The 21,235-nt window shown below is 42.9% G+C and overlaps 1 protein-coding gene across 1 annotated transcript in view; it reads left to right on the top strand.

Moving 5' to 3' along the window:
• kcnh2b (potassium voltage-gated channel, subfamily H (eag-related), member 2b) overlaps positions 1–21,235 on the top strand; it is a 231,509-nt gene that overhangs the window by 123,193 nt on the left and 87,081 nt on the right. The gene's annotated exons all lie outside the window — the stretch shown is intronic.

Genomic DNA, 21,235 nt, shown 5'->3' with positions numbered 1-21,235 from the left:
TAAGAAGAACAGCAGGGGGAAATCCTACGAACCATGAGCCCATAATAACGTCACATAGTGGCTGAGTGTTTTTCTATATTTGTTGTGAAGCCCCACACGTTCCCTAAAGTTCCCTAAAGAACTGCCTCCGCCTGCCCTCTGATATGTGGAGTCCAAAAGTCTGCTGTTTGTCAGTCTAGCAAGGGATCAGTGTACCTTTAGAATGTACAGCTGTGGTTGAGCTCTAAAGCTTTGTACTCTCAGTCTGTGTGGCAAATGCCTGGCAAACAAGGCAAGGCTTATTGTGAGAAGAGCGCCTGCCTTTCCGGCCTGTGCCTGTAGATGGCAGCACCAAACAGCGTGATGGCAAGCTCAGCGATCCCTCGGAGCAGCAGTGAAGAGGATGCTGAACGGCAAACAAGGCTAAATAATTTACATGTTTCATAAAACATCTGATATCCTGAAGAAGAACTTGTGCAGACATTCTGCACATTTATGAGCTGCACACACTCAAACTGACCTTTAAATGTTGACTTTGGGGGTATAAGAAGTGTGATGACCGACGTATTACCCAGTTTGAAACAGTGGACAGATATTTCAGTAGGGAAGCGTGAGATGATTCCCTGAAAGTAGATGTCTTTGTCAGTTTTTAGGGACAAACATATACGATGCAGTGATGCTCCTGGCCTTGGTGACTATAGTCATGTGATATAATAGACAGTTATTTAACTTTGCACTAACTAGACTACAGCACCCATACAATATACCCATACCTACGCAGATATCCTTCAGACACATGAATGTCCACAATAAGCAGCCACACACACAGCAGGGTAAACTCACTCACGACACCCTGAAGCTCTCTGATACCCAGAGATACTCACACATGCTGCCTCTTGACTCAAGCGTCCTGTCACACCCATCCAAATCCAAATGGAGCGATGGATGGCACACACAGCGCCCAGCAGCAGAGCGGGAGGACCGATCATTACGATCTCCTGAAGATCTAACAGAAGACAGATAGTTTGGTTGGTGTGTTGTGTAATCGTGTTATTGTGACGTTAGGGAGACGTGTGCAATAAATGCTTTTAAGGCTGATGGATTTTTCAGTTTCCACTCCATTGTTTTTAAAAACAAATGCAAGAATTGTGTTTTGACTATGTGGCATCACAGAAGTTGTAATTCTTTGTTAAAGTCGTTATGACTTTTGCGCCTGTCATTATTTGTGACAGTGTGTCGCATTTACTTTCTCCCACTTTAAGCAGACCTCAGTGCAAGAAAATACCTTACTAACACTGCAAGAGAGAAAGTACAACTTAAACATTACAGGGTGTAAAAACAAGTCAAAGCTATTTACACTAAGTGGCAGAATCGTAAGTGTGTAAATTTATCTTGAATACAGAAACCTCAGAAATCCCACAAAGGGGCGACAAAGTCGATTTCTGCCTCTTCTCTCCTTTGCAAATTTCAGCATTCTGCATTTTCTGATAGAGAAATGACTTGTGTCACTCCTTCAGGTGAGGTTGATATCAGGACAAGTTCACTGAATAAATATGTCAGGCCGTATTACTGATGAAGCGTCTGTTTAAAGCTATGATGATGAACCCATTTTTCTTCATTTCACAAGTCTTTCACTGTTCATATTATACCATAAAAAAGTCCAGTTTCAGTGTGGCTTCTTGGAGCTCTGCTGGTCTTTGCAGGCCAAACGATGATGCGCAGGTTCACTTCCAAATTAGAAACAGAGTGGGAAAGATGAGCTGAGCTGCATGTGCTGCCTAACTGGAAGTGTTGTGTGGGTAATAGGGTTTGTTGATATAACCTTAAAATTGTATCATGATAATTTGAGGAAATTTGCGATTATGACTTTTACACTGTAGAAACACAAACTGAATAATGTTCTAACAGTGATTGCAGCTTGCAGGCAGCAGCATTTATTGGTGCAAACAAAACAAAAGGTGTTTTCCATCCTTCTCTATCAGCGAGTTACTGTCACTGAGAGCGCACCAGCTAATTCAAAATGTGACTCTGTTGCCACAAGGTGCCAGCAGCAGCATTATAGTGCAACAGTCGTGACACGCCATAAAATGTAAAGTAGTGTGGGTAGTTTTTTAATGTTTTGTTCTGTTGTAGTTTCCTGGGAGTACAGCATTACTGTGCAACACTTTAAAGATTACTAAAGCCACCGTTAAACTGCTAACCCTGTAACTCAACACTCTGCAGCACAATAGCAGTGTGTTATAAAACTGACGTTGAAGTGTTGTGTCTTGGCTTTTTAACCAGTTGTTTAAAGCCCTCATCGTGTTTCAATAAGTAAAGTATTCTGTACTTTAATATTGTGAAGAATGAACAATGCTTAACGACACACTTGGGTGTCTTTCACAAACTCTGCAACGTTTGAAAATGACAGATGCTATTTATGCAGTCAGACCGAGTTTGTGAGCCAGTATTATATACACTGTATATGAATGTCCTGGAGCTTTGAATGCATGGACTAATGCAGGTTGAACTGCACACTTTAGCTCTTAGGAATATAATAACTTTTACCCATAAGAAGTGTTTTTAAAAATGAGGTGACATTTGTGCAAGATTTTTGCTGAGCACCGTGGTGGAAAAACTGTGGAGTGACAAAAATAGTCTTAATTAAAATGATTTATTTGGTACGTTTGTCTGAGCCAGCTTAGGCTCCAATGTTTTACTGGAATATATTTCTGTAGACAAACACGCACATAAATCAAGGAACCCTAATCAACTTAGTCATTGTTGGTGGTAATGGTCTCAAACTCTCTGTGTGCCACAATCTGTTTCTTCTGTGTGTGAAGCCAGTGTGAGCTGTGCACAAGGAGCACTGAATATAGGGCGCTGTATATACACTGTATATATACTGCTGTTATAGACTTACATATTCCATCAATAAGCTGAAATATTGGGATGAGTATTGATACAGTGTATGCCTCGTCTTCTGTGCCTTCAAAGAGCTTAATATATAAGTGTACGTACTGAAACACTGCATGCATATAGCATTTACAGATACTGACTCTGTAAAGTTGCTTGCACAGACTGAGGAAGTTATGGTTCAGCAGCCAGAGGTTGTGTCTCTGGAGGTGAGCTTGTGGCAGAACCACAGTTTTTTAATCAACTGGCATCTACAGGTGTGTTTCATGTGTGACGACAGTCCTTTAAAAACAACAATGAAGGCTTCTGAAGAGATTAGTGTTGGTCCCTGCTTAAGTATTAAGTTAATGAGAACCACAGAGGGTTCAAACAAAGATGAACATTTCCTCAGTGGAAAACATGCTCCCCTCTTCTCTCAGCTGAATTTGATTCACCAGCTGTCTTCACGGGTGGTGGTTTGCTGATCTGATTGGTTAAATGCCACCTGTGATACAGCAATAGACAAAAGGTGTCTCCCATTACCTGCCAAAACTTCCCACATATTTCTGTGTGAAAAACCATCTGGAGTGTCAGGTAGTAGGCAGGCTGTGCATTTGTCCACCGACTGGACAAGAACTAAGTGAACATATTCTCTTCTATTTTTTTGCTGTTCCACACATGCCAGGGCATCAATCCTAGTTTCTAACACTGGCTTTAAAAAGTGGCACATAGACATCCTTTGACAGCTGCAGTGGGCTCAACCCACTTACAGCAGCTGAAATCCTTTAGAGTTGGATGCTTGTGTTAAAAAAACTACTGCAATGTCACAGTCAAGCTTTAATTATGCATCAGGAACAATCTGCCGCAAACTTAAAACCATGTTTTGTTAAGATTAAAAGTCAACCAGGGTCTTTGATCAGAGTTCATTATCCTGCATGCCCCTGCTCTGTTTGTTAGTCTACACTGTGGCTGTGGTCCCCATTGTTACATCAATTAATTCCCTATTAGTCAAAGTCTGATGATGAACATTTGCATAGAGTCATGAGTATGCATTAGCTCTCTAAATAGTGTGTGGCATGAATGATTCAAAAGCAGGTATTTTTAGTAGGACCACATGTTTTTTGCTTAGAAAGCACCAAGCACCGGGGGGCGGGGGGTGGGGGGGTACTGTAATGTGGCACTGCAGTTGTTTTGGTGAGAGATGCACCTCTGGCAAAGTCCCACAACAGGGTTATGTCCTTTAAATAGGACAGAAATGAGGGGTTATAACAAAGTGTTTCTGAGCCGTACGCTTTTCTTTTTTAACATCTGCAGGTGTTGTTTATAGCTAGTTTATGATTTGAATAATATTGATAGTCATTATAAAACCTTTTATATTGAATACACTTTATTCTGCATACACTGTATACATCCCTTTACCATCACCACTCTGATAGTGTATGTCATAGATAGAGGATAGGGTGTGCTGTGCAGCAATTAAAAGAAAAAAGACTCTACAAACATCGGATTTAGTAAGTGTTGATAGCTCAAACAATCCTTCTCCTATTTGCAGACATTTGCATTGCCCTGTTTCTTCTTGAGTTGGGTTATCTTTATCATTTGGGATCAGTTTTTAAATTCCAGCGTCTTAATAATTGGGTGAGAAAAGCACATGCCTTAGTGTCCCAGTATCTGTCAGTTAAATGGGCTGGAATAGAGTCTGGAAGCATGTGACACACTCAACCTGCAGGACTGTAATTTAGCCACCCGCTCAGCAGCTCTGCCTCAATGCCTCAAATTGATGGAGTGCTTCCTCCATGTGAGTTTAGTGACCCACAAAGAAACAAAGAAGCATGTTGTCAGTGTCTTGAAGAACGTGAATCAAACAAAAGGATTGCCTCCACACCTGTCCTGGTGTGTGTCAGGAGTAAGGAGTGAGGAGTTTCTTTAAGTATGTGACTGTAGATGTACACAGTGAAAATAATTCAGCTTTGCTTTGCTTTGGAATAAGGATTGTTATCCATCCACTGATTATCTTCCAATTTTCCAAAGTCAGGTTGCAGCGGCGGCAGACTAAGGCCTGATTTAGAGCCTATGGTGTCACCTACACGAGTGGCTGACATCATCGCCATTATGTTTTAATTACCTTGTGGTCATACCCCAGTTTTTATATGCAGTGATGACAAATAAAACACCATGTCTGGGACTTTTTTCCTCCTATTCTTTGTTGTAGTCATTTTTTTAAGGGCAACCTTAATAGCAACTTTTTTGTGAGTTCACATTAATTCTGATAGTTTCAGAAATCCTTATAATTCCTTATATAGAGACAATGATTGTTTGATTGATTGATTGTAATCAGACATGCATAGGAGGAGCCAATGGGAGTGAACAAGCCAATCACAATAGTTGCATCAATGCAACATGTAGTTACATTTGTAGGGAGATGCAGATCTGGTGATGCCGTAACTAGGCATATGTTTTCAGAGGCATAGCCATGACATAGATTTTCCACAGATCCTGAGATATATAATATCTCCAGCAGGTTCTGGATCTACTCCCTCAACTGGCTCCTTTCAATACACAGGAGCAGGGGCTCTAATCCAAGCTCTGGATGCCTGAGGTCCTCACTATCTTTAACACTGAGCCACCCTACAGAGGAAATTCATTTTGAATGCTTGCATTTCATGGCCATAAGTAAAGATTGGGGTGTAGATGAGCTGATAAATTGAAAACTTTGTCTTTTGGCGAAAGCAGACATCCTCCTCACACCTGCTACTTTGAGATCCTGACCATAAAAATCAAACACAAACTTAGAGACAAGGAGCAACCCTTAAGGAGTCCAACACCAACTGAAAACATGCTTAATGTTATGTCACCAGCATGGACAGCTCTCACTTTTGTTTTACACGGGCCTGGTGGAAGTAATGGTCCCAGAACCCCATATTCTTGCAACAGACCCACAAGTGGCCCCAGGGAAACTGGTCATCAGTCTTCTCCATCTCTAAAAAAAACCACAGAGACATGGAGATTATCAAACTCTATCCAAGCTCTCCACTATTCCTAGAGCCTCCTTTCCAGCACCCTGAAGAATTTTTCCCTTGGAGGATGAGTATGATGTGTAGTCCCCGATGACCTCATTGCAACAGGTCCTGCCAACCACCTCAGCAGTGGAGGGCTCTGCTCTTAACTTCCCTTGGGATACAAGATGCCAGATGAAAGATGTGGCAGTTAAAAACCCTACAGACATGGGCTTCTGCCAGCTGTTTCCAGTTCAAACAAACAAGTAGTGAGGATGAAGTTTGTCTGGCAACCTTTCCCACCATCAGATTTCACTTGCCACTAGGTCACAGGTGTCCAACTCCAGGCCTCGAGGGGCAGAGTCCTGCAGGTTTTAGATGTGTCCTTGATCCAACACAGCTGATTTAAATGGCTAAATGACCTCCTTGACATGTCTTGAAGTTCTCCAGAGGCCTGGTAATGAACTAATCATTTGATTCAGGTGTGTTGACCCAGGGTGAGCTCTAAAACCTGCAGGACACCGGCCCTCGAGGCCTGGAGTTGGCCACCCCTGCACTAGGTGATGATCTGTAGCCAGCTGTGCTCCTCTCTTTCATGATCCCACCTAAAGACTCCATGAATGCCAGGTACTCTAGCTGATGTTTGTTGCAACTTGAACTTACCTTGAGTTTACCATCTTGCTGCCCAGAGAAAACTTCACAATGAGCTCTCAGCCGGGGGCTTGAGAGTATCCCCGTACCCACCAGCAACCTGTCACCATGGGCCACATCAGAAAAGACAAAATTCCAGCCTTTCTCCATGAGTTTGGTGAGGAAGTGAGCCCAACTATATATAGTTATATATAGATACTCCACCTCCTAGCTCAGGTTCCTTACCTAGTCAAGCGCTTTGACTGCTCAGAGTAGAAAAGTGCTACATAAGAACCAGTCCATTTACCATTACCTGCCAGCAAGCTGATGTTCCTTGTTCCAGAAACCAGTCTGCAGTGCTGAGGGTCTGCTTGCCTAGCTCACCAACTTTGCCTACCAGCCAGTTAACACTGCAGTTGATCCCAATGCCAATCCATGTGGGTGGTGGGCCCACAGGTTGCTGGATCCATATTATTTCTTTCTGTTCCCGACCAAGCCTCATGGACACAGGCCTGGCCACCAGATGCTCGCCTTTGAACGCTCCTCTTAAACTCTCCTCTTGAGCCTAGCTCCAGGAGAAGACAAGCTCCAAAATCTATTTTGAAATGTAAATAATTGTTAATTTTCTTTCAGAACTTTGCTTTCATGTTCAGGATCTTTACTAGTGGAGCGCTTGGCTGCAGGAGCTGGTGACTGTAGAACTGTATATGCCCCTGCCTGACTGGATAGGCTTCAGAGATCACCTTTAGTAGCAGCTAAATCACCCGATCATATTCTAAAGATAGAAGATCAGTCATTATATAAAGACTGTTTGAAATTGAAGTGAGCTATTGTATTGACACCTTGTTGTACTAAAATTGATCCTTCCAGTTAAATGAACCTAATTAATTCCACAGCTTAATTTAATCTGTCTGCCTTTTTCTGCCATCCCTGAAATATTTAGGAGGATCAATCGACCAGTGGTAATTACAGACCTCATATGAGCTCTTTATGACCTCCTGTCAGGTGTTTGAGAAACAGTGAGTCTGACTATTATCCTGTTTTCTAGTAATTAATCCATGAATTATTGTTGGAACAGGAGTAGAGTGTCATGGGTGACTTTGAGGATGTTGTCTGTGCTTAACAAATGTGCTCATTCTCAGGCACATAATCTATACGAGAGTAATCTATTTCCCCCTCCTGCTGGTGAGAGCCACCCCATTCAAACAACATTAGAGAGACATTGATTTGGCTATTTGTAACGCTCTATAAAACATTAGCTGGTTTCAAGTAGATTCTTGTGTGTCTTTGAAATAACACGACGCATTTCAAGGTGGAAAATTTTAGTCAATTTTAAGGTGAAACTGAAATTTCTGCCAGCAAGTTTCACAGGCTTCAGTTAATTTATGGATTTAAACTAAACAATCAAATAATGATAAAATATTATGTAGAGATAATGTGTTAAAAAGGGTCTGAAAAAACCAAACAAACCAAAAAATAAGAACAGTTTTACTCCAAAAATCGAGCAAACACATCATTATCAGCCAGATCCCTCCCCGTCTGGGTGTATCTGCTCAGCAGGGATTGGCTAACTGAATCAGTCCAGCTCTAATTCACACGCAGCCAGGAAACCTTCTCAATCTGTTTCCACTCTGATTGAATGCCTTTTACCTTTGTTGGCAGGCTACCTTTGTCTTCATCTCTCTCTCTCACACACACACACACACACACACACACACACACACACACACACACACAATATCAGTGGCAAACTTTGAAAGCCAGGTAGCATGACAGAGGAAGTGAAAAAGAAGGTTCAGAGCAACCTGGAGAGAGTGGGAGACCAAAGTGATACAGGGAAAGAAGAGAGGCTGGAAAATGAAAGGAAATGCAAGGAAAAAAGGTAAGACAAAGCAGACTGCTGAAGGGAAAGGAAGACTGGAACTCACAGCTTGAAATGCATCTTACTAATAAACCCAGGAATCTATTAATTTTGTATGAGCCAAAGATGCGCTGTGCTCGTAGTTTATTCAAAGGTTGTGTTTTTTTGTAATTTTAGGAATGTAACTCGAGCTGCACTCATCCACATGTAACCTTCCTCATTCTCTTCATATCATAAACCACATACGCACTCAGAATCTAACAGTCTGTTTAAGCCACACCTCCACCTATTACGGTGGAGGTGACGGTGCCTCCACCACCCAAGCACCCACCTGTAGTTTCTGGGGGGATATTTACTCATCACTCCCCAACTTGTTTATGCAGCATGTTTGTGGTGAGTGATGAACTCTGGGCTTGGATGCCAAACTCCAACTGTATTCCGTTTCTGTGATTAGTCGCTTCCTTTCAAATCGTCTGACTGAACCACCAGATGTGGTAATATGGAAACATCTGTAAGTTACAGATGCACCACCCATCACCCACTGTGGAAACCAGTGCAGTGAGATAAATTCACAGTTACAAACCACAAACAACTCAGTCTCGGATGGTTATGTCAAGCTGCCGTGTAGCGTTGGCTCTGCCCACCTAATCCATTTCCTGTTAATTATAGTGACACATACACATGCTTAGTGAATGCATCCTCTTATCAAAACTGTACTGTATCTGGATGCGTGTGAACGTATTTTCCACCGTACTAGTAGGAATGTAACTTCACAGTGCAACAGAGGAATGATGTCATGCCACACAGTCTTCATCATTCTCAGTTTCAGCCTTCACCTCGTCTTATTTCTCCACAAATCCTCAGCGTACGTCACATCCATCCTCCCTTTCTCACCACTTCTGTCATTTCTGTCACTTCTCCCATTATTTCTCTCCTTCCTGTTCTTTCCCTGCTTCTTTTTCTTTTTATCGTCCCCTTTCTGGTCTCTCCTCTGTTTCCGTCTCCTCTGCTTTCTGTCTGTATGACCCATTTCCTTGGCCCTGGCCCCATTAATCACAGTGTTGTGGGCTTGGCCTGCCCGCCGCCCTGCCTGGCTGCCCTTCTTCATCATAGCAAGTAATTGAATCAGAGAGGGCTCAAGGTCCCAACAATATGCAGCCGTTGATTAGCCTGTCATTTACCCTGCTTACGTATGACCTAGTTACTTTTTTGACTTGGACGCAAGAGCTGATTTGGTGTGAATATCTGTCTGATGGCTGAGATCTGTCTATATTTGCCAGAGCAAATGACTGCCTGACTTGAAAAGGTGCTCTTCCATTTCGTGCTATTGCAATGCTACATTATGCTATGTTATCTGGCTCTGGGGAAACAAAGTGGATTAGCTGCTTGATAAAGGAGGGGAACAAGGTACAGTGTCGAGGCAGAGGGGCGTGCTAAATATACTAATGGAAGAAATGCATAAAAGCATAAAGAAAGTAAAAAGAATAAAAGGCAGAAATAAACAAATTTAATGTCTCGGAGTAGAAGAGCTTAAATCCATGAACTGCTGCATGTTAAATTACTTTTTCCATCCGCACTCTTAATCATGCTGTGTTTGTTATGAGCAGATTTGCTGTTGTACGAGTGCAGGGAACACAAATTAAATGCTTTGTCACATAACACAAGTAACACGTTATTTATTAACACTTTGCCATGTTTCAGTTCACCAAGGACAATTTTTTCCCGCAGTTTCCGTTAAAGTGCTGTGACGTACCCCGCTACATTTCACTTCAGTCATCGTGCTACAGTAACTACGACTAAGGCTGCAGATGCGCTGTTTATGGTATTGGTCTTTCTCCAAAGCCACAGAGGAGTTTCCAGATATCAGATCTGCCAGCTGCTTCTATCAGCTCATTGTGTCACTACAAACGCTTATCTTACAAACTGTGAGGTCACAGTTTGTAAGATAAGAATAACAGGTAGCAGCCAAATCGTTGAACAACTTCTCTGTTCAGAATGGTTTACCTGTGGACACGAAACAGGGATTTAACAGGATTTAAGCCCAGATATTTCAGTGTGATCATAGCAGCTTTAAATAGCTGTGATGACGTGAGTTTTAAAGCTTTGTGGAAAAGCTGACACAGTCTGTGTTGCTTTGAGGAACCCAGTGTCCACCGTGTGTTGGGGAGTTACCAGTTAAAGTCCATTAAATGTCCTGATACAAGAAGCTCTCCAAACTGCAAACCTCTGCCACTCTCTGTGCAGTGTTTACTTTACTGATATTGTAAATGTACATTTTGTTTTCTTTATTCTCTTTTAACGCAAATTTGAAGCGCAGTAAAAACAAGTGCAAGTGTGTTTTCCCTCTTAAAACCCATTTTAGTATAGATGATATATTGCTGAATATAACTTTTTTATTTCTGTGGATAATGTGTAGCATTTATGTCACTGTTTAACAAAGATCGAGTGAAACAGTTTTTGATCAAAATGTTATTTTGTTTCCAATAAAATGATACTTTTTCATAATATGTATATATTTTCATACTGTCATCCTTAGTATATAGAATCCCCATACATCATTCAGTGTGTGAATGCACATAACATCATTTTAAATGTCTTGATGCATTCTCAATCATCCAGGAAAGTAAATCTCCAAAAGTTGAATCTGTTCATCTGGACGTAGCGTTTTGTGGGAGAAACGTTTCGTCACTCATCCAAGTGACTGATGAGTGATGACTGATGAATCATAATTATGCAAATTCCCATAATTATGATTAAGGAACTGACCTCACAGCCCATTGTTCCTTCAGTGGGCTGGTTTCAGTCATTATGCAAATGTACTGTTTATAAGGTTTGGGGAAACCTGCAGTCAGCTGAGACTGAAGAAGTCACTTGGATGAGTGACGAAACGTTTCTCCCACAAAACGCTACGTCCAGATGAACAGATTCAACTTTTGGAGATCATTTTAAATGCTCCATATAACACTATTATCATTTGCATCTTCAGATCAGTGTTTGACCTTACAGCAGAAATAAAATGTGATGTAATATCTGAATTATTATACATGCTGACAGTACACAGCACACTTGTAAGGATCAAAGTTTGTCTACACCCTACAAAATTTTATTGGCATTCAATCAATAATTCAAGCTTTTCTCTTTTTTTTGTTACAAACTGAATGAGAGAAAGGAGCATACAAAAACACAAAAACACCCCCTCCTTGGTGGAGGTCATAGAAATAGACCTTGTTCCCTGTGGCTTCTCTTTTGCGTCAGTAAATTTAAATCTCAAGCTTTTAGTAATTTTATATTCTCGCTTGCTTAAGATTCTCCCAATTTCATGCCTTCCACAATCTATTTTGCTCACGACCCCGCCTGGGAAATGGTTGCATCCAGTTCGAGTTAGCGAGGTAGTCGGGGACCCACCTCGGACCAATTCATCAAAGGGCACGGAGGGGGCAAGGCGGGGCGAGAGAATGGGCTCATCTCAGGAGGCAGTCGAGTGAACCGAGGAAGGCACCGAGGTGCTCTGTCACTGACACACACAGACACACACACACAGGCACACACACTGACACACGCAGACACACACACTGACACACACACTGACACACACACTGACACACACTGACACACACACTGACACACACTGACACACACACTGACACACACTGACACACACACTGACACACACACAGACACACACAGGCAGCCCGTGATGTTCACCCCCACAGTCCAGTCTGTAGCTGCTTCCCCTGTTTTGCTGCATATAATCACTCCAGTATAAACTATTGAATTAGTCTGACTCCACTTATCAGAAGTTATCTAAGTGTTGCTATTTAAGGCAATTCGGCATCCTCATTATTACTGTTGTGTTAAAGTCTTGTAGCATACACCAGGCTTTTATCTTTCTCTGTATAAATACTCTTGCTGTTTAAAGAAGACTTTGCTGAATATGGAGCAAACAAAGTAGTTCTTGTCTTATGTTAATCACAATAAGAATACGACTCTTGTAGTGTGCAAAACATGTGAAGCACACCTGCATACAGATACTGTGACACACACACAGGCGCGTGGATACATCCTCGTGTGCTCGCACACATGCACAGATGTGAACTTTCTACATTACCCATAAAGTCAGCGCCAACAGCAGGACTGGAAAATCAATAGCTGACTCTGTCTCTCTTATGCACAGACGCACACACTTACACACAGACCTGTGTGTGTGATACTACCTGCAGCAGCATCATGACAGCAGGTCCTCTCGAGAGTACAGAAGCTCTCCAGAGGTTTGCTCGGTGTCGACTCCTCAGTGGCCGTCAGGGAATGGAATCACAGGCTGCCATTTAAACTCAGTCATTATCCATGACCCTGGTCCAGACCTTCAGCCCTGCAGAAATATCATGGTAAATACCAGCAGCACTGCAACTGCACATGCTTCACTACAGCAGCTGCCAAAGTTTCTGTGTCTCATGCTGGTTTATGGTTGTGTGTTTGTGTGCAAGCTCGTGTCTTTGACTTCAGTGTGCTTAAATCTCTTTGTAATGTGGAAAAAGTTCATTAGAAAAATACAAATCTGTGCCTGCACAGACATAATAGATCACAGGCAGAGCTTTCATATTTACTTGGACTGTGTGTGTGTGTGTGTGTGTGTGTGTGTGTGTGTGTGTGTGTGTGTGTGTGTGTGTGTGTGTGTGTGTGTGTGTGTGTGTGCATTCCCCCATTGTCTGGGTTTGTGTGCTGACCATCTGCATGTGCAGCTTGCAGAGGAGCTCGTGTACCCAACGTTTCTGGTTCATCTGTGTGTTAACAAATGACTTTATGTACACCGCATAGTTGTGTCAGGCTAATAAACTTACACTTGTATGCACCCAAACATACACCACATACACAAACACAAAAAGCAGGCCTCCCCATATGGTGCATGCTGCAGTGAGAAATCACCTCATGTTGTATTTTATTCAGGTTAGCTCTTCTTCCTGCTTAGTGCACAACTTCAATAACTGGGAAACAGACCAATCCAGGCAGGGATAACTGCAGGGTGGGCCGTCTCATCTCAGGCGTGTGTGTCTAAGCTAGTGGCACCACCTGGCCGGTTCATTGAAAGGAGAGCCGTGTGTCGTAAAGCCGGCGGTAACTCAACTCTTCGGCGTCGCAGCCAGCATGCCGTGTCATGTCTGTCCTGTCACACGCTGCTGCGGAGCATCATGGGAGCCGGGAGTCCGTCCAGCCATTCTCATTGACCCACCTGCTGAGACTGACTCATTCTCCAAAATTCCAGCTCCACCGCAGGCTCGTCTGCTCCCTTCCTCTCTCAGTTGGTCTGTTTCACTCGGTTTCTCTGACCATTTGTGTCTCGCTGCTCTCTGTTCTTACCTCACAGTTCAGCTCCTTCCTTCCTGTGTCCTGTATTTATCTGGGTGATCACTCTGCTTTTATATTTTTCCCCAGACATTTGGTTTGTAGTGTGGAGGAAAAACAGCAGAGGGATTTGTACTTTTTTTGCAAATGAAACAAGAGTAAACCTAATCTTTGGAATCAAGTAAATTAAACAGGCTGGTGTGCAGGGCTGACGTTAGCCGCCCGGCTCGAAGGCTGGTTCAGCTCGAGGTTACGTGTGCAGTGTAATCTCAGGACACAGATACTGTAGCTCAATGGCACGCCACTGTTGTTCGTGATTACTACGACAGTTTAGTCATGTCCACTGCTGAAACCACAGCACTCCAATCAAACCAAATCCCGTGGCCCATACAGCGTACTTTGTAATTATTTTGAGAGAGAATGCTAGAAGGAGAGGCTCACATCTTCGAATGTTGCTAGCAGCGCCAAGAGGGAAAGCATGACTGCAAAAATATGTTTTTTTGGATTATCTACAAATAGAATAACACTTCATTATTCATGTGCCTTCTCCCAGCTTTTTCTACAATGCTTATCTTGCTGCCGAGAAAGCATCATTATTAAAAGCGAAATACGATGCAATCCGCAACCAAAAAATAACGAATGCATGAAGGCATATCATGTGTAGGAACAGCAGGAAGCTTTGCAGTGTTTGAAGGTACAGTCAGGAGCTGTTTCTGCCTCTCTGCGCTTTCCCTCGCAGCCTGTCGAAGGTTGAGACATAGCAGTGGATTCTGGGATTTTGGCCCGTGGCAGACACGACTGTTCGAGTGTGTGTGTGGACCCACATCCCCATCGGTAATCTGTCACAGTTTGGTACTGTGTCACATTTACATAGGCAGCACATGTGCACACATATGCTCCAGTTTAACAGAAAGAGCAAAGACAGCAGCACTTTGAGCTAAAATGTCAAAAAGAGATCTTATTTCATATTCCACCCTGCAGTATTAATGGGCTGCGTCTCAGCTTGTGTTTCCTGTGTGTGTGCACACATATGTTTGTGAAAAGAATGGAAATGGAGCGTCTGAGCACAGAGTGTGGATCGGAGAACTGTATTTGCTCCACTGGGACTTTTTGCAGCAGCTGTCACAGGCCGGGCTCACTGGAGCTGTCAGCCCTTCCTGGTACCCTCGTCTACCTTATTCCAGTACATTCATGTCCAGTGACAAGAACTGAGCGACTTCCCTTTAGATTAATGGGAGGTACACTTGATTTGTTTCTAATGTTACTGTTACCTCATTGATGTCATCCTTATATTTCTTATGAAAAATCAATGTTTTTATTCAAAATACCAGAAAACCTAAATTATGTGGGAATTTGTCGTGTTTCCAGAAACATCTCAGAAGAGCAATGCAGATGTTTGGAAAGCTACCAGGGAAAATACCCCTGTATTCAAGCTGGCATTCTGCTTAACCTCACGCCCAAAGTCATTACATAGTGACAGCATGAAGCCATGCAAAGTGCTGAGCAAATACTTTTGGAGCTTTACTGTAATTTCCCATAGTTTTGGCTGTTTGCTGCTTCTGCTAAGAGAACGTAGACAGTTTAAGGAAGACTGTCACGTTTAATCCTCTGTACTTTGAACATACACTAATTCACTGTCAGAGCTTTTTGGCCCAAACTTCTCAGATATACAGAAAATACTTCGATGAACTCTTTCATCAACTTAAAAAAAATCATGTTTGTCTATATTTTGGAAAAGATCACCAGAGAAATTCTTCCGACTCAAAAACTTTAGTTAAAGAACACATTAAAAATGGCGTCTTAATTTAATTCTTAACATTACAATTACAGGTTGCATTAAATCAGTGTTGTCTCTTCCATTTGGCTGTCTCGTTCTCTTTCCACCTAAACTGTGTTATGATGCACTAAAGCAGGAAAGTACAAACCTCTGGGCTGTGCACCGTGGAGCCCATTCCCCGAGGAGAGTTACAATATCAATGAATCTCTCTCCTGTATCTCCATCACGACACTACTTAGCATGCACAGTCTGTGCTGTCCCCCTTCATTGGCTTAGTCAGCGTGGACAGTAGAGTGAACCCCCAATTCATTCGGCTGTTTCTGCCATCACACATAGCAGTGAGGCTGTTATTGTTGCCAGAAAGTGGAGAGCTATAATTACAGATCAGTGTTTGGGTGTTTATTAGCGTACTGTAAAGGTGTCCCACGAGAGTGCTTTCACAGCCCTCGCTGACGCTGACATGGCAGAGGGTCATTCCAGGGAAAGGACGAACAACGTGACGAGCGATGTCAAAACATCAGCACTTTCTGCTCACTTTGAAACGTTCTAACATCATTCCAGAGTACATCACATCACACGGAGCGAGCCAGTTCAGAGTGAACGTGCAGTTTTCAGTGTATGCTGAGTGAAACCAAGATCCTAATAAATACACAGTGATGGTGGTACAGAAGGGACAACTGTGCACAATAACTCATAGATTTAGACAGAATTAGCAATAATTAATACATGTTTTGCTTCTCATCCAGATTTTGTAGCCACAGTTACACAACTGCAAACAGGACCTTCTAGTAAAAAAAGTGTAAATAAGTAGAGAGCAATTTTCTTGTGGTGCAAAAGTGTGCTCTTCCACAAAGTTTTGACTGACCAGCAAAGAGCATAATCATTTCATTTTGTACCGTAGAAGGACACATCTCATGAAATTCAGCTTGCAGCTACATATAGATGAAGTATTGATACCAGTGATGTTTACTGGGGTGTTTACAGTCAGCATGGACAGCTCAGCTCCTCCCAGTTTCTTTAAAAGTGACTCGCACATTCTGAACAGGGCAAAAACAGAGCTGAATGGAAATGCTCTTTAAACAAACACAGAGCAAATGCTACTGAAAGGACTTTGTTCCACTAGATTGGCTGTGAGCAGCAGCACTTTAACATGCTGTGGTATTTCTAAAAGACCACAGATTCACAGTTTAAAAGAGCAAATCCCTCACAGCCTCCCCGGCGCTCTGTGGGAGTCTCTGGCTATTCTTTCTTTATCTCCTCTCTTTCTGTCCTCCTCTTTCCTCCCTCCCTCTCTCCTCCTCGTTCCCTCTTTGCCAGTCGTCTTAAAAGGTCATCCCCACCTGGCGTGGCACGCAAAGTGAACTGTCAAATCCCATCTGTCATTGTGTTTGAGAAAGTGTGTGTGAGAGAGAGAGAAGAGAGCGAGAGACTGTTTAGGGCATATTTGAAAAACATTAAAAAGATCAATAACATTGCTGTGTGGTTTTTAAACAATATGTGTTCATGTGTGCTGTAAATGTGGTGTAAAAACCACATTTATAACCAGAGATTAAAAATGTGTAACTGCTGCATTCATTGTTTGTCTTTGGTTTTGACTCGTGGGTCCAAACTGTCCAATCAAAATGGAATTTACAGTTTTACGTACCCAGGTGCTTACAACTATCGGCGCCTCGATAGTGAATGGATGTGTCATGTCTTAGTTTGTGATTCATTCCTTGAGTCTGATATCTTTGTTCGAATGCGTTCTACACGAGTGTCGAGCTCAAGCGCTGAAGAAATGACAAAAACTGCTTAAAATAGCCGGTTCACAGCCGACATAAGCTTTAAATTAAGGCATTAACATCTCTTTAGCCTCCAAATAAACAAAATACTGACGTCCATCAAGTTGTTTTGTTGACCCCAGAGTGGAGGACATTTCAGGTAACACAACAGCACATCTTTCCTCAGGCGTGTGCTGATTACTGTTTGTTTTTTAAATGGGAAAAAGAAGCAGTTACCATGAGTTACTCAAAAATTAAAAAAAAATGGTGACACATTCAAAAGGAAAAAATCAGACAGTGAATATGAGAGTAGAAGACATATGCATGGGATCATTTTGAACCAAAATATGTATAAGTATGAAAATACTAAGCAGAGAAAAGGAAAAGGGAGGAGAACATACTGTACTGCATTATCAGATCAACCAGAACGCTGTACTGTGAACAAAGCAGATGGCAGGTGTAGTTGTAACACATGTCAATCCATGCAGGCCACTGCAGATGTGCTTCATCCAGTCTCTCCACGCAAAACTAGCCACAGGCAGAAAATCTGCTAACCAGTCCAACGCAAAGGGATGTATATCTGTGTTGGTGCACTCAGTGTCAGGTCAGACTGTCCTACATGCAGCAGAATTAGTGAGAATTTCTTTTCTTCTTATTATTATTTTTTCTTTATTTGACATCCTTAGCTGTCATTAAGATACATTAGTACTCCGGTATTGCAGTTTTATATGCAAGTAACAGGGCTCTTTGAATGAATAGGAAACTATATGCTGATTATCGTTCATCTACAACAGCATACCTGCATATCTGGATACACGCCTCCCGCTCGTTGATTGCACTAATGAGCAGGATGAGTCATCGTGTTGTCACTGCTGCTGTAGTGAACCTGGAGGTCAGGTGACGTAAACGGTAAATTAGCCAGTAGCAGTCGTTTGTAAAGGCTGATGGTAAAATAATGAGGGCAGAGGCTGGGTTAAGGTTACGCCAGCTATTTGCACCTGAACATGCACAGTTATAGGCGTGTAGGTGTGTGTGGCGGAGATGCATGCACAAACACATGCGATCCCTTGTTGACGACCATCACCGCTCTCTTTCTAAATATCATCCGTGGTGGCATTTATTAGCAAGGGTCCTCTGTTATTTAGCCTCTGACACACAATCAGCCTTGACCTTTATATGCTGGGCAACAGATGCATAAAGCACAGTCACTTTGGTACAGCCTGCGACACGCCTGCTCGTGCATGCACACGCACGCTTGCTTTGTAATATAGTCAAATGCATCTGCTCATTGGTTTATTGCACAAACACGTCTACAATCCATTTCATGGGGTAAATGTCATTTTTTAAACATGTCTTTGTGACAAATGAGGAGTTATACATTCCCAAGTGAGAAGCTGCCAGCAGACTGACATTTCTCTCAAACTAACAGACATGTTATTTTTCTACACCCATCTTCAGTCTGACTGGAGCTCGGAGAAGCTCCGACGTAGACATGTAGAGATTTGTCGCTGTTTTTTACTGATCTTTGCACAGAGCTGATTCTAAAATACAGAAACTATAATATAAATGAGGACACAGGCGTTGCTTTCATTCACATTTTGTTTATTTTAAGTAAGAAACAGCTGTCCTCAGCCAGCCTGCTTTCACCTGAATCCCCTTCTACTCATGACACCCTGCTAACTCCTAAACATCCAGAAAAGTCAGACAGCTCCATGCAGCGCACTCGCAGTCCTTGGTCCTTTGCACCTTGTGGCTATTTTAGTTTCACAGCAATCCAAAGGTGGGCGAAATGCACCACTGATGTGTCACCAGTCCATGATTCCCCGACTCAAACAGTGTTAACCTGGCCTTCAACCTCTCTGCCCCATCCCCAGTGATCCCAGAATGCCAATAACCATCAGTCACGTTTGTCCTCTGTTCAATACATGGCCCGTAATTACCTTGTCTCTGAGCCTTGAAGAGGTTATTTGTGACTACAAGGCCATATCCTGTCAAATCCTGAATTCAGACAAGGACATGTTTTAGTTTTCTTGTACAGCATCAATTTAGATTTTTTTAAAAATCCCATGATCTGACCGATATGACATCCTCGGGCTTTCAGCACTTGTTTTTTCTTTCTATTGAAGCTATGTGACATTCACTGTCGTCTTATTATTGTGCATTCAGTGCATGACCCCTTGTCTCTCATAATGTCCTGTCACACTGCAGAGATGCTCATTAATTAAAAGATCTAAGCTTGTGTGTGTGTGTGTGTGTGTGTGTGTGTGTGTGTGTGTGTGTGTGTGTGTGTGTGTGAGGCGCTTCTCATCCCTTTAAGACACTGCTCCTCAGTTTTCCAGCCACTGGCTTCTACTTTCTAGATTAAACTTGGATTACTTTGCTGTCCTCTGTAACAGGCCATCGATTCAACATCGAGCATGGCAGGAGTTGTGCAACAGAAAAAAAATATTTTCATCTCATCCAGTTCACTTCCAGTTCCTGCCTGCATTAGTTTATTGCTCATTGACTCATCCTGTCTGTGCTTCCCCGTATTTTTGGTGTCATTCATCTGGAATTCTGTTTGATTTCTTTGATCCTTCTCCTTTCACTGCTCTTCTTGGCTTTGTTGGATAGAAGGTTTGATTTTGTGGTTTTGTCCACATCGGCAGATGTCATTACTCGTGTCTATATTATGCAGATTTTTGCATATTTAAACATTAAAAAAGGATCAAAAATACACACAGTTTGGTCGTGACGTCCCGCGCTGGACTCATTCCCTGGTGCCTTGCGCGTGGGCACCTCAGCATAACTAATAAAGTGCAGAGAGATTTACTAATTTACTCGCTTCCTTCCTTGAATTTCAGGCTGCGCCGCCACTCTCCAGGCGTTTTCCACGTGCATCAACATGCTGTACTCCACGTGCCCTAGCCCTCACCATCAGCCCACCCCTGACCTCTACCTCCCCTTCCCCTCCCTCCCTGGAGCTTTCTCCTGAACCGACCCATCCCCCTGTTCCCACTCCTTCTCTCCAGAGATAGCAGATATCCTTCCGTTACCATGTCCTCATTTCTCTCTCCTTCACCACTGACATTGTTAATGAGGGTGAGAGTGATTTTTGGGGTTGTCCTTCATCTGTCCTGAGGCTGCGTTATTTTGTACGTCACGCTTTTTCTTCTGTAATTCCCCTCCCATCGGTTGCCAGCTGACAGTTCATGCACATCAAAGGCACCGGTGGTTTATTTATGTATTTATTTGCTTATCTTTGTAGTGATAAAGTCCATGAGTGATGGGGGGACAATTTAGGGCCACTGAATCTTTCCCAAGGCAGAGCGAACACCGGATGTTAGCCAGAATACAAAGTTGAGTCAGTGAAAACAGGACGTTTGTGCTGAGGGGTCAGCCTGTACTGGGTCGTCGCTTTTAATGTACCACCGGGAGACTGATCCATGTTTGTACTCTGAGTGCCAGCTTTGCCTGTGTGTCACCCTTTGCTACCAGTTTCCTTATAGTGGTGTCACCCGCCCACCGAGCACACACATATGCACGCTCACAGCGTGTCATTCGATGTATGTCCTGCTCAGTGTGGTGCTGACAGCGCTGTGTCATCAGCCACACGCACCAATGCAAACACACATGCACGCTTTAGGAAAGATACATACCGTTGCTCCATAGCAGCCAACTACAGGGTATATGTGAAAAAACATGTTTCTGAAAACTGGTTCAACACACACAGAATACACACACAAGCAAGGCACACACTCGTGTTCATGCGAGGGCATGTCGCTTGGCCATATATAGCACTGATGTCACAATGTTGTACGTCATTTTGAGCATTAGGAGCACCTGGCCGCCAGTCGGAGGCCTCTGTAGGCACGCAAACACTCTCTTTTTCATGTACGCACACACACAAACATGCACACAGGAGGCAGGAACTAGCGTTCATGGGAAGATGCATGAGCTGGGGGTGTGTTCTCCGCCGTCCTACCTGGAGATACGGCTCTCACCCTGGCTCAGAGAGGGAGGAAGCGACGGAGGGAGA

This window comes from Oreochromis aureus, linkage group 9, assembly GCF_013358895.1.
Source record: "Oreochromis aureus strain Israel breed Guangdong linkage group 9, ZZ_aureus, whole genome shotgun sequence".
Classification (NCBI taxonomy): Eukaryota; Metazoa; Chordata; class Actinopteri; order Cichliformes; family Cichlidae; genus Oreochromis; species Oreochromis aureus.
The sequence above is the reverse complement of the archived record's forward strand: the minus strand, read 5'-3'. Positions and strand labels throughout refer to the sequence as shown.